General features: G+C 47.5%; 1 long non-coding RNA gene across 1 annotated transcript; it reads right to left on the reverse strand.

Moving 5' to 3' along the window:
* Positions 1 to 8,216: 8,216 nt before the first annotated feature.
* LOC308607704 lies at positions 8,217 to 14,221 on the reverse strand. Its single transcript, XR_014014029.1, has 3 exons — positions 14,001 to 14,221; positions 13,732 to 13,850; positions 8,217 to 12,499 (listed from the first exon to the last, which is right to left on the reverse strand). It is a non-coding gene; the product is annotated as an uncharacterized lncRNA (long non-coding RNA).
* Between the last annotated feature and the right edge of the window lie 3,714 nt (positions 14,222 to 17,935).

The raw sequence follows: 17,935 nt of genomic DNA on the forward strand, positions 1-17,935 counted from the left end.
TGTTCTGACAGCAGGGAGCGGAGAAGATTGCAGATCCACAAGAGCCCATCTGGGAGTGAGCTGCCTGTGGCCTCTTCTTATAAGGATCCCCAACTCTAAGGGCCATCCCCTCGGAGCCCCACTTGTTTGATTTGCTTGCAAGGGAATGACTCCGTCTCTTGGTTTGGGTTGAAAGGAAGAGCACTTCTCCCTGCCCTCTACTAGAATGACCGAACTGTAGAATAAAATCATAATGATTCCTCATAATTAATCATGATTAACCATAACAGATTAAATGCTTATCATCAAAGCCATCCCTATACATCATTTCATTTCCCCAGAGAGAAATATTCTATTGTTACCTCCATCTGATGATGAAAAAATTGAAAATTGGCAGGGTGGGGGGGGGGAATCAAACCGTAGCCAGTGGGCCAAATCTAGCCCACCACTTGTCTATGGCCCACAGCTAAGAATCGCTTTCACATTTTTAAACGGTTTAAAAAAAACCCAAAACCCAGAAGAGGAATACTTTGTGACATGAGAGAATTATATGACATTGAAATTTCAGTGTCCATAAATAAAGTTTTATTAGACCTGCCTCACTCGTTTGTTTACAGATTGTCTGTGGCTGCTCCCGTACCAGAATGGCAGGATTGGGGAGCTGCATCGGAGAATGAGGGCCTGCAAACCCTAAACTATTTACTCTCTGGTCCTGTAAAGAAAAGTGAACCAACCCTGCTAACAGTTCTTTTTCTTTTTCTTTTAGTTCTTGGCCATGTTGCAGGGCTTGTGGGATCTTAGTTCCCCGACCAGGGCCCCTGGCTGTAAGAGCACCGAGTCCTAACCGCTGGACTGCCAGGGGATTCCCCAACATTTGTCTTTCTTACTCACAGTTCTCTGGGTTGGCTGGGATTATCTCCAGGCTGCAGGATGGGTTCAGGTGGGGTCCATCTGCATTGTTCTGGGACGCAACAGTCTCCCAGGGCATATTCTTCTCAGGGTAGATGGAGGACACGTAGGCAGGACAGACGGCACCTCTGAAGCCCTCGGCTAGACCAGGCTTCCACGTCCCACGTACTCTGCCCACTCTAGCGGGAGGGGCTACAAAGTCACATGCCGGAAGGGCAACAATGTCTAATTCTGATACTGGGAGTGAGTAAAGAATTAGAAGCAAAGATCTTATCGACTACAGTTGGGGATCCAGGATTTGAACTCAGGGCTGTCTGACTCAAGAGCCTGTGTGCTCATCCCTCTGCTACACTGACCTCTGTCTCTGGCAAACCATCATAGCTGCAATAAAGAAAAAAGAATAGAAAAACCATGGAGAAAAGTATGCGGAAAGATGTTGTTACCGAGTCCAAACTTGTGCTGCTCACTACACAACAGGCCAATAAATTGAGAGACAAGTTGTTGGGGCAAGGAGTAGCAACTTTATTCAGAAAGCCAGCAGACCATGGACTCGTGTCTCAAAGAACCATCTTGCCTGAGTTAGAATTCAGGCTTCTCTTATACTAAAAGAGGAGGGAGTAAAGTCAAACATGTCCTGGTTCCGGTCAGCCTCTGGAGGGGATGTGTTCATTTCTTCCTTCTTGCAGTCATTCACAGGTCGACTTGGTCAGCATGTTTCTTGTGAGCTAAACAGAGGTATTTTAGCTTAATGCTCATTACCTGGGAGGCAGGGTTCCCAGAGATGGGCCATTATGTATAATTTAAGCTTATAAGCAACATCCCTTTAGTGATCAACTTGTAACAGAATACAAAGGTTCTTCCCTATTACAATGTTTCCATCATTCTCTACCCACAAGGGCTCTTCCTGAGCACTGCTGGGTACCATCCAGCACATCACCATGTCGAGTAACCAGAAGAGACAGCCACCGTAAACAAAGTCAAAATGGCTCCTGAAGACCCTTGGAAAACCTCAGCAAGTGCTCGCAAGAGCAGTATATCCTTCAGGAATGCCACTGTTGACAACAGAACACGTAATGACAGGAAGTGGAAAAATTCTGAAGATCGTCATTTCAATTACCCAGCAGGCATTCGTGGAGCAAGCTTCTCTCAGACTGAGAATATAAATAAGTCATGTGTGTCTGGAAGCCCTTACAGATGAGAAGGAGATGGGTGAATAAAACTTTCCGATTATCCCTCTGCCAGTTTTTTCACGAAAGCGGGAAAGAGCAGACCCACTGCAGAGCCTCCTGGTTGTGAAATGCGAAGCCTCGCAAGAGTTGGGATCCATTAAGTATTTGTTGTGCTGAGTGACAAGGCTGGAAGCAGCATGGGAGAGGATGATGAATAAATGCCCCGGCATTACAGCAGCTCAGTGAGCCTCCTGCGGCCCGAAGTTGATTCTCCATGTCATAATGGAATCAGACGCTTGCCAAGAAATCGACAGGAGGGAGAAAGAATCTATGAAACATGTACATGCTACTCGTCCTGTGACTGCTGTTTTGAAAGACGGGAGAAGAAACACAGCGAATAATATGGTGACACTGACATGCTGTAAAACGTGGTGAGATGGGGTGGATTTTCTTTTCAAGCTCCACTGAGAATCAAAGAAGCTGAGAAACAGTGGATGTAGAGGATCTTTGAATAACCACATGTCAGAAATATGGTACTTGATGTCTTCTCAGTTCAAAACCCTACCCTTATTATCCTTCTGAGTTGTGCTCCAGACAAAATCAAATATTTCTGGGCAAGTGTCTTTACTTACCTATGTAGAGGAATAAAAACTACTATTTATTGAGAACATACTTGTACCAGGCACAAACTGTCTTAAAGACAGGATTCAACCCTACCTCCGAGGTGGGCATAACTATGCCCCCCAGTACACATGGAGAGACTGAGACTGAAACTTAAACATCCAGTGACTTGCCTGAAGCAACCTAGCTCATAAGTAATAGAGCTGAAGCTAAAAGTTGGATTTGTTTGAGTCCAGACCAGTGTTTTTCATTCATTACATGGCCTCCCCAAAGAGTAGGTTAAAACACCTTACCCCCAAGTGGACATAATTTAGGCTATCTATGTTGCTGCAAAAAAATTTTTTTGCAAGATTAAAAAGTCCTCTTCCCAGTTATGGGCTCCCTGCAGCCCTGACTCACCTACATATCAAACCCTCGAGGAGATCAGAACCAGCCCAAATCAATCCCCAATTTGTTCTGCTCCTTGTGTCACTGTGATGAACTCACTAGATGGAAGTGAACCCACTGGGTTCTCGCCACTAGCTACTTCCCACTCTTTTTTCCAACATTTTGTTATGAATGTTCTGAAATATACAGCCAAGTTGAGAAAACTAAACAGTGAACACATATATCTATCACCTAGTTTTACCACTAACATGTTATTACTCTTGCTTTATCTGTCCATCCCCACATCCATCTATCCATGTATCTTATTTTTGATGCATTTCAAAGTAAATTGCTGTCATCTGTACACTTCCCCTAAATAACTCAGCACACCTATCATTAGCTAGAGCTATTTATTTATAGTTTTTACTTTTGAGGTAAAATTTACACATAATGAAATGCCCAGATCTGAAGTGCATATTCGCTGTGTTTTGACAAATTCATACACTGTATCCCAAACCTCTATCACTATATAGAGCATTACTACTATCCCCCCAGAAGGTTCCCTTCTGTCCCAATCAATCCCCACTCCCAACTCCCAGAGGCAAAGGAGATGTGATAATGTACAGGCGACCACTATCAGAGCCACTGGTCTCACCAGATGCTCCATCATCTGGAAGCATCTGGACTCAGAGAACAGTAGGATGGCTCATTAGAGGCTTATCAAAGGCACCTGAGAAGGAGTTAACATCCTGCGGCACAAGTGTGCCGTCCTCCAGGATGTGGTGGATGCACCAGATGGATGGCCGACACATGGTGCTGTGTTCACAAGTGCTAGAGGGCGCTGACCCCACACAGAGCCGTGCATGCACGAGCAAAAATCATTGGGGGCCATCTCGGAGCTGGTTATCACAGCTGGGAACTCAAAAGTACTGTCACTGAAAGTGGGGTCCGGCTGCTCACCGCTCAAAAGCCAACGAAGAGGCAAGCCTGGTGGAAAAGAAAGTTTGCTTTACTTCAAAGGCCAGCAACTGGGATGGGGGAGGGCCAACTCCCCCCAACCGACAATCAGGGGGCAAGAGCTTTTATAGGCAGAGGGAGGGGGCTACATGTAGAAACAGCACAGTCAGCTCTGACAGGCATCTTGAAATTGGTCATCGGTGGTCTGACCAGCATCATCTTGACTGTTTTAAGTACAGTTAGTCTTCAGTTCCCAGGGTCGGTTTGTTCCCATTTCCTTGAGGCCAATTCTCAGAATTGTGGCAGCTTGGCTGTCATGTCATGTAGCCATGTCATGGCTACAGCCTGGTCATCATGTAGTTAACTTCTTCCACCTGGTGGGGCTTTCAGTATCTATAAGACAGCTCAGAGGATGTGGCTCAGAATATCATCTACAGCCCTTGAGGAGGAACTAAAGGTCCTTGACTTTGCTTAGTGACTAAACTATTATTATTTAGTCTTGCTGGACTGTTTTCCTTTGCTTCTGTGTTTTCTCATTTCTCTGATTAAACTTATTCTTCGGCCAAAGCTTTTCCACAGACAAAAGGCAGGCTGAGGACATGGGAGGCAAGGACCCCAGGGTCCTGTTCCATTTCAGTACCAGGGAGTTAATGCCAAAAAGTCAACTTGGACCATGGGGGCAGGAGCCAATGGAAAAATGCTTCACCTCTGTCCTTCCAGGCAGACAGTTCTGAGATACATTTCATAAGGCTCCTGAGAAGGTCCTGGTGAAATCAAGCACCAGTCACCACGGGCGGCAGTAAATTGATGATGCGTCTTATATTGATTTTCCCATCTCCCCTGTTCCGCTCCCCATATTCCTCACTCCTGCTCACTGGGATTACTTCTCAAATAAATAAGCCTTTGTCTCTGGCTCTGTGTGTGTGTGTGTGTGTGTGTGTGTGTGTGAGGGGGGAGGGGAACTAAGGCTAAGACAGCTGTGTAGTATGTGTTGTTGCCTGTTTATTTATTTATTAAGGTACAATTATATATAGTAAAACGCACAGCTTTTAAGTGTCCAGTTTGATGAGTTTTGACAAATACATATACATGACACCCCCCCAATCACTTTAGAGTCTTGCCAGCACCCTGGAAAATCCCCTTGTATAGTTTTTCAGTCCATCCCCAGCCCCAACCCCCAGAAGCAACCACTATTCACCTATTTATTTCTGTAATTTGTTTTGTCTGTTTTGAACTTTATATAAACAGACTAGATGGGCAGTATTTTCATTGTGGTGGTAGATAGAAGATGATGGAAAATTCTTTGTCACTCTCTGACAAGAGGTCGAGTCTATTTCCCTCTCTCTCGAATCCGGGGTGACCCCGTGACTTGTTTTGACAATAGGATGCCGCAGAAGTGATACTGTGATCTCCAAGGCTATGACTCAAAGAGTCTGCAGCTTCTTTATTCTCCACTTGGATGCGCCCTCTGGGCAGAAGTGCTGGCAGCAGCTGGAGTAAGATGAGGGGCCACCAGGGGACTTCCCCTGTGGCCCAGTGGTTAAGACTCTGCGCTTCCAATGCAGGGGGTGAGGGTTCCATCCCTGGTCAGGGAACTGAGATCCCACATGCCGCATGACCAAAAAATAATAGATAAATAAATAAATAAATAATTTAAAAATTAATTTTAAAAAAAGGAAGGGGGGGCCACAGAAGTGCGTAGGAGGTGTCCACTAGGTCATCAGAACATGGAAGATGCAGCTAACATGGTACTTAAAGGGTGCCGGAAACCCCTAAAAATAAGAAAGGTGGAAAATATGAGCTAAGCAGGCAATTCAAGAAGCTAGAAAAAAAAAGACAGCAGAGTAAAGCTGAAGAAAGTGAGATAAAAGAAATAATGAAGGTGAGAGCAAAAATTCATGAACTATCAATAGAAAACAAAGAGAGAGCATCAATAAAACAAGGTTTTTCTTTGAAAAAGTTATGAAAAAGAAAAACTAGCTGAGAAAAAAAGCAAGAAAAAAGGTAAAAGACAAACAGTATCAGGAATGGAAAAGGGGATCTAACTCCAGATGTAGGAGAGATTTAAAAATTATATATAAATACTATGAACAACTTTATGTGAATACATTTGAGTATAGTTGGGCAGACAGGCAGGTCAGACAGCACAAGGCGATGGAGACGGCGGGACGGGTGTAGGGGCTGGGGAAGCAGGAAGGAAGGGGCACCCCGCTCACCCTTAGGGGGGCTAAATTATAATTTTCAAAAAGCTGAAAACGTGACTTTCACATATAAAATGGACATATGTAAGTAACTGTTTCCAACTCATTAATTAATGAGGGAACCGATAAGATATTAAGACCAGTTGAAAGGAAAATTTGAAAATCAGCCATGTATATAGGCAATCAGGAACGCCAGAACGAATTTGCTAATAGATGCAAAACTGGTCAATGGGGCAACAAAATGTAATGTTTGAGGTCATCTTCTCCAGATGACAGAAACCAATTGTATCTCTGCGGGACAAAATCCATTTGCATTGCTGTGGACAAGAATTATTTCCATTTTCTACAGCTCAACTTCTCCCCCATTGAGCTGTAAAATAGCCTCGTCAAGAGAAAGACAAGGGTCCAGGCTCGGCCAGAACAAGGCAACCCCTGGGGATGGGCTGCACGCGGCACGCCCAGCATCACTTTGCCCATTTTCAAGTCTTGGACAATTTCTCTAGACAAGGGACTGTCTCTGTCTCTTCACACCTGCAGGACAGAGAGTGCCTCAATCCAGTACATTAGAATGACCCGGGGAACTTCTAAACATCCGGATCCCAGGCCACACTCCGAACCCTTAAAATCAGTATCTCTGTGCGTGGTGCCTGGTGATCTTTAAAGTTCCAGGTGATTCTGACATGCAACCATAGTTGAGAACCACCCCCAGGAGGACATCCAAGTAGGAGCTACCTGCCGCTGTCCTCCCTCCACTCCCCGCCCCTCCCACACCATCACAACCCTCCCCTCCCACCGTCCACTCCCTGCCACCCACCCCTCCCATCCCTCCACTCCTATCCCTCCCACCCTCCACTCCCATCCCCTCCACACACCCTCCCAGCCTTGCTGCCCACCCCCCACCAGCCCACCCCTCCCTCCTCTCCCTTCCCCGAGCCTGGCTTCCCTTGAGCCTGGGGGGCGGGGGCAGTCATCCCTACCACCGGGCAGAAGGGGCCGAGTGGGCATGGGTGCTGCCTGGGACAACTCCCCTTCCAAAGCCCCCTCCCCCGGGGGTTAGTCCCAGGAGACGGCCTCTTTTGAGTGTTTTGCTCCCGGACACAGAAGGAACCGCAGCTTGAGAGCAGCAAATGAGCAGAAATCTATCATCCTCAGGAAATTGGTTCGGGCCGCCCTGCAGAGTGACCGTAATCACAGACGCCCTTCAAGTGCCCGGTGAAATGCACAGGTTGGATAGTAACGCACCAGCTGTCTTCGGGATGCTTGTAACCACGAGGTGGGTGGGCCATGGAGCAAGGGCTTAAATCAGGGGACATGGGGGGGAGGCTCAGTCCCCAGAGGCTCCTTTCACAAAAAAGCGGGATGGAGCCAGTATGCTTTCAGCCTCCAGGTACGTTTTCAGCCGGGTGAGAGCCCAGTGCTAAGCTCCCCAGGCTCGCACGCATCCCACCCTGGAGAGCAGCTGGGGAGATGGTCTGGGAGGGCAGGCTGGCCTTGACTGGAACTGGCCAGATGCCCTGGCAGCAAAAACCCTGAGCAAGCTGACCAGCCAGAAGGCCAAAGGGGGAACAATTTGTCCAGTGACCTCAGGCAAGCCTGAGCCTCTAAAAATTAAGCACAGTAATACCTAGTTCCTGAGGTTGCTCTGAAGATTAAATGACACCACGGACAGAAAAGCCAGCCTCCGCAGTGTAATCTCACTCCCTCCCTCCCTGTACATCCCCAAGAATCAGGGCACGGGCTTGGCTATCCTACAGGCTCTAGAGGTGCACCTTCCATGGTGGCAGCCACATGTGACCACTGAGCACTTGGTGCAAACCCAGATGAGCCGTGAGTGTAAAATACACACTGGATTTTGAAGACGCAGTTAAAAATAACAAGTACTCGGGCTTCCCTGGTGGCGCAGTGGTTGAGAGTCCGCCTGCCAATGCAGGGGACACGGGTTCGTGCCCCAGTCCGGGAAGATCACACATGCTGCGGAGCGGCTAGGCCCGTGAGCCATGGCCGCTGAGCCTGCGTGTCCGGAGCCTGTGCTCCGCAACGGGAGAGGCCACAACAGTGAGAGGCCCGTGTACCGCAAAACAAACAAACAAACAAACAAAAAAACACTAACATTCCTTTCCTCACCCTGTCAGGGGTCATGGTGACCTGCTACTTGCCTCCGATGTGCAGATCTGGACTATGTACCGTTGGTGAACTCTGTAAAATGTCAGTGTCTCATTTCGTCTCAAAAATACATATAACTGTGCCTTCGACTTCTAAGAAGTGAAGCACCCCTCAGAGCTTTCTGAGAAACTGTCTCCTGGGTTGTAATCCTCAGGTTGGCTTGAATAAAATCCTGTTTCTCTTTTCAGCCGCCTATTGGTTAATTTTTGTCGACAGTGGCCACCAGCGAGCACAGCTGGGGCTATGGAGCAGCCCCTCCGGTTTCCGCCCAGGACACCTCTCTCCCCCTTCCTCTGAGGCTCTGGTCCTCAGGGAAAGTCCTCACGGTCTCCAGGAAACTCGGACACCAAAGGCTGACGCTCCTCGCTGGGAGGACCCAGGCTTCTGTTCCAATCACATGAGCTGAAGCCTTGCCAAAGCCACTTGTATTTGTTCCCAAACCTGTGCATGCCAGCTGACCTTGTTCAATAATTACATGATTTAATAAAGGATGATGTACACTGGTGAAATACTGTAAAACAAACAAAACAGCAGTGTTGCTCCTATTTGAAATAAAAACAAATCTAAGTTGTGTCGACAGAAATAATCAATTAACAATCTATAATAGGGATAGAAAAAAATTTTATTTGAGCCAAACAGGACTACAGCCTGGGAGACAGCCTCTTAGATAACTGAGCAACTGCTCAGAAGAAGCAGGGTTTTCAGCATTGTTTTGTATCTTGTCACAACAAAACATTAAACAAGTCAGGGATACAGTCCTTCAAGGCTTCAAAAAAAAAACCAAACCCCAAAACAAAAACATATCAGTAGGTACACAGTGAGTCAGTATAGCCTTGGCACCTGGGAAGGTAGTCTTATCATTGAAGGAGTACGAGCATTGGCCTCCCAGGAAGGGGAGGCATGTCATCTTTTTTATTTTATTTTTGGCTGCGTCGGGTCTAAGCTGCGGCACGGGGGATCTTTTGTTGCAGAGCGCTGCAGAGCACAGGCTCTCTGCTTGTGGCGCACGGGTTTAGTTGCTCCGCCGCATGAGGGATCTCAGTTCCCCGACCAGGAATCGAACCTGTGTCCCCTGCACTGGAAGGCAGATTCTTTACCACTGGACCACCTGGGAAGTCCCCATCTTTATTTTTCACATGGACATTTTTTACTTCTGGCCAATGCACCTTTTTCTTTAATGATTAAAGCAGATGTACAACGTATGTTTGATAGGCCACAAGCAGGCTATTGTAGTTGGCATAAAATTCATGTTAAATCATGTATAAGCCATAATGATTTCCCCATACCTCAATATTGAAAATTTCTTCCATTAGTTGAATACTGTGGAGTCTATAAAGCTAAAAATATTTCTTGTTTAATTAGATGTGAGCAGGACAACTCTACAAGATTGGGGGGGTGGGTCATAAAAATCTAGATGAATTTGCTCAGATTACTTTGCAAGCATATTTAAGACCTCCCTAAAAATTTTTAGACCATGCCCACCAAAAATAAAAGGCCTCAGCTTCCTATCAAAACATTAGCGAATGGATGTTATCTTCTTCCATTTTACATTAAAATAAAATGTATGTAACATGTCTGCTTTTTTTAATCCCCACTTTACCTGACTTTTTGGATAAACCTAATTCCAATCAGATTCCGCTGGTTTAGAAGGTTAAGAATCTCTACTCTATAGTCCCCAGCTGGCTGGGTGATGTGGGGCAGGGGCTAGAGGTTATATTTGAACCCTAGGGAAAGCCTGGATGATGAAAGGATGCAAAGTGCAAAGTCCAGAATCAGCAAATCCAGAGACAGAAAACAGATTAGAGGTGCCCAGGGGCTGGGAATGACTGCTAAAGGGGAGGGGGCTTCCTCTCGGAGTGATGGAAATATTCTGGAACTAGGTAAGAGCTGAAGGTTTCACAACATTGTAAATGTACTTTAAAAAAAACAAACTGAACCGCACACTTGAAAATGGTTAAAATAGTAAATTTTATGTTCTGTGGGTTTTACAAGGAGGTCCTGCCTGCCGTCCTCAGCACCCTCTGTACCTCTCGGCTTATTCCGAGCTGTGACTATATAGGCCTCGGTTTTATGGATTTGATCTGCTCTTCTGATCTGTCCTCTCGACACGCCCTTCTTTCCATGTTTGTTTGTAAAATGCACTGAAAATCCAGGGAAGAACGTAAATGACCATCACGATGTGCCAGCTAAGACGTCTGAGTGCTTGACACAGTTGGCTAACCCAACCCTCACGAGTGCCATCTGGCAGGAATCATCGTCATTATGACCATCATCCCCATTTTACTGAAACTGAGGCACAAACAGGGAAGTGGCCTGCCCGAGGTCACACTGTAGGCCAGCGGTGGAGCCTTTGGCTACGTCTGCCCATCGGTGCTGCTCTGTCCGGGTCATCTGAGCTGATGAGCTGCCGCTCCCAGCACTGCCCGTGGTGGCCATGCCTCCCCTGGCACCTGCATCCCTTTTAGATTATTGGTCCATAAAGACCCACCAGAGGCTGTCCTTGAAGTTGCAAAGCTACATCTCGGCCTTGGTGAGCACTAGTGGGCCAGACCCTCTCGGGAGATGAGCTGCACGAATGAGGTGAGTGTGAAGTCGGGAGGGTCACCAAGTATGTCAGGCAGGTACCTGGCTCTGGCATGACTAGGTCCAAAGTCCAAGATAACTTTTCTACACCGCATAAAAAAATGTATGTACTGTCTGTAACGCCCTGACCACAACACAAAGATAGCATGGAACGCTCTGATATGGCACTACGTGTAGAACCACCACCATCACAGCTCAAAACACAGGCTGGTTTTTCCTTTCTGCACCTTAACAGATGGCAAAACATTCAAAGACAATGGGATTTGGGAGAATTCTCTGCTGTGAAGTATGGCCCCAGCCAGTGCCAGCAGAGCCCCCAACCTCTGTAACAAAGCCTCCTGACCCTGTGATATGTGCACACACTAGGCGTCGGGGTGGGGGGTAGATTTCAGATCTTGGAGAGTATTTTATTGTGTTAACTTTTAAATTCTCTGAATATTCAGACTTGCTGAAGTCGAACAAGTCTGACTTGGCGAGGGGGGGTTCTGCGCCCACCGAGAAGCCTGGGGTCGGGGTGCTCAGGGACTAACTTACCGGTCCAGGGCACTGGCAGCACTGAGGGTGTGTGACCATGAGTCACTCTCAGTTGGGAACTGTGCTGCCCACTGCGCCCCCTCGGAGGCCGAGGTGACACACTCAGTGCGTGGTCACCGGGCACGGAACCCATAACGTGTATGAAAAGTCTCCTTGGGGTCTGACTCCTTTTATTTATATTCTCATACAAAACAGGGCATGAAGCAAGTCAGCACTCAAAAACTATGTAGACAGGAGTTAAACCAAACAAAACTTGGAAAGTGCTAAAACAAAACAATCACATTTCAGGCACATAGAACCAGGCAGAAACGAACTCAGCAGATTTTCACCCAGCACAGACACAAATCTTCCAGCAAACTCACCTGCAAAAAACGCACACTTCATCAGTTTTTATTTGACTTCAGCAAGTCTGAATATTCAGAGAATTTAAAACTGTTAACACAATAAAATACCCTCCAAGATCTACCTTCCACCAAGAATACGATGCAGCCGGTGCCCCACAGCGACCAATCAGCCCCCTCCTTCCAACTCTACGGGCTCCACCCCAGTGACTTCCTAACCCACCACTGCAGGCACACCTGGACATCTGCCCACCACCATGTGGGGCCCTCCTGGCCCATAGTGGGCACAACAAGCCGAACTCTGACAAAGCCCCCCATAACACCAACCCATCTATTCCTACCTATTCCTCCCTTTCTCTTGCTGTGCAGTTCCCCAGTTTCCCCCCAACTTTTGAGTTCCCCACACCCTCTCAAGCACTTTCACATTTCCTCCCTTTGGTCACGTTTCATCGGCTGGAAACGGCCTTTACTTCCTCACAGGGCCGCATTCTGCCGGGTCCCACTGGAAACGCTCCTTCCTGGGGTCCAGGGCACTTCCTGCCGTCTACCTCTCTGCATCCCAAACCCTGGAACACCAGGGACCACTTTTCTTGACAGCCCCTCCAAAGCAGAAACGTAATGCTTTGACCGCTGTAGGTACTTCGATGAGTTGAAGAATCACTTCTCCATCTGTGTGCTGACAACAAAACAGGCAAAGGTAGGAGAAGGAGGAATGCCACTTCATGAAGGAGCAGGCTGAACCCCACCAAGAAAATAAAAACTAAAAGCAGTTCCACAAGCAGTTACTGTGTGAGATCCCCAGGAATGATCAACATGTAGATCCTCCCCAAAGTGGAACCTGTCTCAGCCTTTCTTCAGGAAGTGAAAGGGCATCTGTATGCCATGATCTGTCACTGCCCCCTCCAACAGGTTCTAGAGCTGCGCGGTCCCACGCGGTCCGACACAGCAGCCACTAGGCACATGTGGCCATTTACATTTAAATTAAAATTCCACTCCAGGCTTGGGGCATGCTCTACAGGATGACACAGATTATAGACCGTTTCCAGCATTGCAGAAAGTTCTGCTAGACTGTGCTGCTCTGTACATAGGGCTCTTTTGATGTTATAATTTTCAGTACATCATCTTCTTGTTTAAATCCCGTACTAACCTCCCATTATTCTCAGGACAAAGCTCCAAATCCTAACATAAGCCACAGGCCCTGTGTCGTCTGGCCCTCTTCACCTTTCCAGCTTCGTTTCACACCGTTTTCCACTTTGCTTTCCAGGCTACAATGGCCTTTTTCCAGTTCCTCCATTAGCCATACTCGCTAGGCCACTGGACCTTTGCACATGTCGTTCCCTGGCCTTCCCACCAAACTCCTACTCATCCTTGAGTCCTTCGGAGTCCAGCTCAAGGGTCTCATCCTCAGGAAAGCTTTCCAGTCTCCATCAGATTCTTTGAGACACATATTCTCATTAGACTATGCTTTCCTTCAAAGCACTCACCTCAGACTGAATTATACCCTCTTTAGGGTGATCACTTAATTTTATCTCCCCAACTGTGCTGTAGCTTCCTGAGAACAAGGGCCATAACATCTCTGTATCCCTAACACTTAGCATGGTGGGTGGCCAAAGAATCAAAAAATATTTATCGAATAAAACAAATTACATCAACACTGTTTACAGCTTTTTTTCTTTCAGCGAAAGTTCTGTTTGCAGTATCATACATGATCATCAAACTGCTGCTAGAATGTTCACACCTGTTACTGCAAATTCAAAACCCAGGAAAAACCTCTCCTGGGAATTTACTTTAGGTCAGGGTCGGGCTGCCTGGTACAAGGTTGCACCCACAACTGGGCAGGTTCAACAACACAGGAGCCTCTCCCCAGACCATCGGCCTCAGGACACTGCGTCTCCACGCTTGACATACCTGGATCCCCCAAACTGAGGTCACTCCGAATACGGTCACCGACAAGAAGGAGCAAAGAAAGGTTGCATGCCTTCATCCAATCGCCGGGGTCTGGAGAGCTCTTACTGTCTGAGAAAAACCTGGGAAAAGAATGTGATACCACGTACTTTAGGAGGATGAGTCTCACTGGATGTTTACACCCTCCTCCCCCAGAAACTCACGCTGGCCCCCAAGCCGGGGAATCCAAGGCTTTTCTGCGGGGTGCAGCGCCTCCTACAGTAGCCCCTCACCCCGATTTTGGTGCCTGCATTCTGTCTCCTCCGTCCAAGCCGCAGTTGCTATGCGGGGGACGGTCCCTGAAGTCCGGGCCCCCGGAGCTTCGTTCCCGGCCCGGGGCGGGAACCGGGGCCGCGGGCCAGCATCACTCTGCGGGCCGGGGGTCGGCCACCCGTCGGGGGCGAGGGCGCACATCCCCTCGGACACCAGAGAGCACGTGTCGCCGCTCTCTTCCTAATCCCGAGCCAAAGACGCTCCGCACACACACTTCCGGCCGTAAGTGACGACTTACCATAGAGACGGCACCTAGAAGGTCGCCCGAAGCTTTGAAAAATGGGTCCTCCATGGCCGCCTTAAAGGGGCCGCAGCCGCGAGATGTTGGTTAATGGGGACGAGCGCCCTAGCGAGAGGGGAGGGTCCTAGAGCAAGAGAATAAGGCCATCCAGGTGCCTGGTGCTGAGCGTGAATTATCCCTTTACTCCTAATGCAACCTTAGGCAGAGGGTAGGTACAATGATCACTCCTGTTTTCCAGGTGAGAAGAGCGGTGCTGCAGAGAAGATGAGTTACTTTCCCAAGCCTGGGCAGCCAGGAAGCCATCGGCCCTCTGCTTTATATGTTAGGAATCACAACCCAGCAGTGTTGGAATCTGCCTTTAGGCAGGGCGGCGCTCTGGTTAGCCACAGGCCCCCTCCAATCCCTATTGCTTTTCACCCACTGTTCTCCACGTTTACAGCACCCGAGGTCCCAGGAAGGTGTCTGAATTTGTGACTTGGGGCCTCCAGACTAAAAATCCCAACTCATTGGCACTCAAATCCTTCAGAATCTAGCCTGGTATGCTGCTTCTCTCTCCCTCCCTCAATTATGAGGAACTTCTCACCATGCTCCCTGAACACCCAACCCTGCCAGCCTCATCTTCCCAGAAGTCTTGAAGGACAGGATTTGTTTTTGCACGTGTAGTTCCTCACAGAGCCGGGCACCTGGGCGCTGCTCACTCCAGGTACCGAGTGACATGGGAGGAGGTGAAGCAATCTGTCAGACAGGCTGTTTTGCTACTTACTTAACCTCATGGGCCTCTGTTTCTCTGTATGTGAGATAAAAAGGCTGGACCGGGTCCCAGGCTTCATTTATCAGTAAACCTCTTTTTTTAGATGCAATATTTTTTCAGAAATCCAGTGGTTAAGACAGACAAACTTTCTAAAACCCAACAATGAAAAGACAAGAAACCCTATTAAAAATGGGCAAAGGACTCAAATAAACATATCTCCAAAGGAGACATAGAAATGACTGATAATCACATGAAAATATGCTCAACATCATTAGTCATGGTACCACAGTGAGATACCACTCCTATCCACTAGGACGGCTAGAATCCAAAAATCTGAAAATAAGAACCATTGGGGAAGATGTAGAGAAACTGGAACCCTTGTACATTGCTGGTGGGAATGTAAAATGATGCCGCTGTGGAAAATAGTTTGGAAGTTCCTCAAAAAGTTAAACATAGAATTGTCATGTGACCCAAAATTCCACTCATAGGTATATACCCCAAAGAGTTTAAAATAAAGAGTCAGACAGATACTTGTGCACCCATGTTCATAGCAGCTTTATTCACAAAAGCTACAAGGTGCAAACAGCCTGAGTGTCCATCAACAGATGCATGGATAAACAAAATGTGGTCTATACATACAGTGGAATATTATTCAGCTGTACAAGGAACAAAGTTTTGACATACGCTACCACGTGGATGAATCTTGAAAGCAGTGAAAGAAACCAGACAGGGAAGGTCTCGTATTGTATGATTCTATTCATATGAAATATCTAGCATAGGCAGCTCTTAGAGACAAAGTAGATTAGAGGTTACAGGGCTGGGGGAGTGGAGAATGAGGAGTTACTGCTTAATGGTCATGGAGTTTCTATTTGGGGTGATAAAAAAGCTTTGGAAGCAGTGGTGATGGTTGCACAACATTGTGAATGTACTTAACGCCACAGACTGTACATTTTTAAATGGTTGGGGACTTCCCTGGTGGCACAGTGGTTAAGAATCTGCCTGCCAATGCAGGGGACACGGATTCAAGTCCTGGTCCGGGAAGATCCCACATTGTCGTGGAGCAACTAGCCCGTGCGCCACAGCTACTGAGCCTGCGCTCTAGACCCCACAAGCCACAACTACTGAGCCTGTGTGCTGCAACTATTGAAGCCCACGAGCCTAGAGCCCATGCTCCGCAACAAGAGAAGCCACCGCAGTGAGAAGCCTGAGCTCCACAACGAAGAGTAGCCCCTGCTCACCCCAACCAGAGAAAGCCCTCGTGCAGCAATGAAGACCCAATGCAGCCAAAAACAAAATTAATTACTTAATTAATTTTAAAAAATGGTTGGGAATTCCCTGGCGGTCCAGTAGTTAGGATTCTGCACTTTCATTGCCGAGGGTGCGGGTTTGATCCCTGGTCGGGGAACTAAGATCCCGCAAGCCGCATGGCCAAAAACAAAAAAATTAAAATGGTAAGTTTTATGTCAGGTATATTTTACCATAATAAAAATTTTTCCTAATTAAAAATGATTAAAATAGCAACTTTTATGTTATTTATATTTTAGCACAATAAAAAAAGAGAAAGTGGATAGAAAGTCCTTCAAGATACACGTTTTAAAAATAAATAAATTTATTTATTTATTTATTTATTTTTGGCTGTGTTAGGTGGGTTTACGTTGCTGTGTGCGGGCTTTCTCTAGTTGCGGCGAGCGGGGGCTACTCTTTGTTGCAGTGTGCGGGCTTCTCATTGCAGTGGCTTCTCTTGTTGCGGAGCACAGGCTCTAGGTGCGCGGGCTTCAGGAATTGTGGCACGTGGGCTCTAGAGCGTAGGCTCAGTAGTTGTGGCGCACGGGCTTAGTTGCTCCGCGGCATGTGGGATCTTCCCATACCAGGGATGGAACCCGTGTCCCTTGCATTGGCAGGCGGATTCTTATCCACTGCGCCACCAGGGAAGCCCCAAGATATACTTTTAAGTGAAGAGAAAAGCAAGGTGGAGAAAAATATGTTTGCCGTGCTACCATTTACTTTAGAAATAATAAAAAAGAATATTTATGTGTGGGGGGAAAAAATAGATAAAGTAGGAGTTGCTCTGGTGGAAACAGGACAGCCCTCTGAGGCCTTGAGCCAGCCTGGTCCCAGAGGTCTCCCGTAAGTTCTGTGGACCCCTCAGCCCACAGAGCAGAGGGTGCCAACCATGGGACACTCCCAGGGCTCTTCCCAGCTCTCAGGTCCTTGATCTCGGAGTGAAATGGCCTGAAAGGGAGTCCTTGATAGAGTCACACACACACCCCAGCCTTGGGGGAAGCAGAGGCTTAAGGGAAAGATTGGCATGAAACCCAATGCTAGAAACGCTACAGGGGAAGACAGTTCCCGGGAGCTACTAGTGACATGCAACTGTCCAGATCATTCTACACTATTCCCAGTGAGAAAGGACTTAGGGTCTCCAGTTGAACATTCTCTAGAGCACTGGATGTTAAACAAACATGTCTCTGCATCCTGTTTCCATCTGCTGAAATGCTGCCCGGATGTGGGTTCTTAACATTGAACCTCCAGCCCTGGTCTGTGACCACACCTCAAGACAACAGTTTTCATTTGTTCTCCTACATGATGAGGGTGCTGGCGCTGAGTGGGTGATGGAGGGAAACTTCGAACCCACAGGAGGAGACTTGTGAGAACATGTGTGGAGGATGTCACACCTGCGTGTGGCTCCTGGAATGTTCCCCAGCTGTCTCCTGCTCAGTCCATTCCAGCCCCTTCATGGAGTCGGCCCAGCTGCTCGAGGCACGGGGACGGCATGCTTGTTTTCCCCAAGAATACGTTTGTGTGTGTGTGTGTGTGTGTGTGTGTGTGTGTTATAGGAGGCTATGTACTGTGGATGGGCCTTAGCATTTATGATGTTTGTTCCTCTGGATTATGTAAGAGTG

The sequence above is a fragment of the Mesoplodon bidens genome (genome assembly GCF_964165515.1).
Source record: "Mesoplodon bidens genome assembly, chromosome: 19".
Lineage (NCBI taxonomy): Eukaryota > Metazoa > Chordata > Mammalia > Artiodactyla > Ziphiidae > Mesoplodon > Mesoplodon bidens.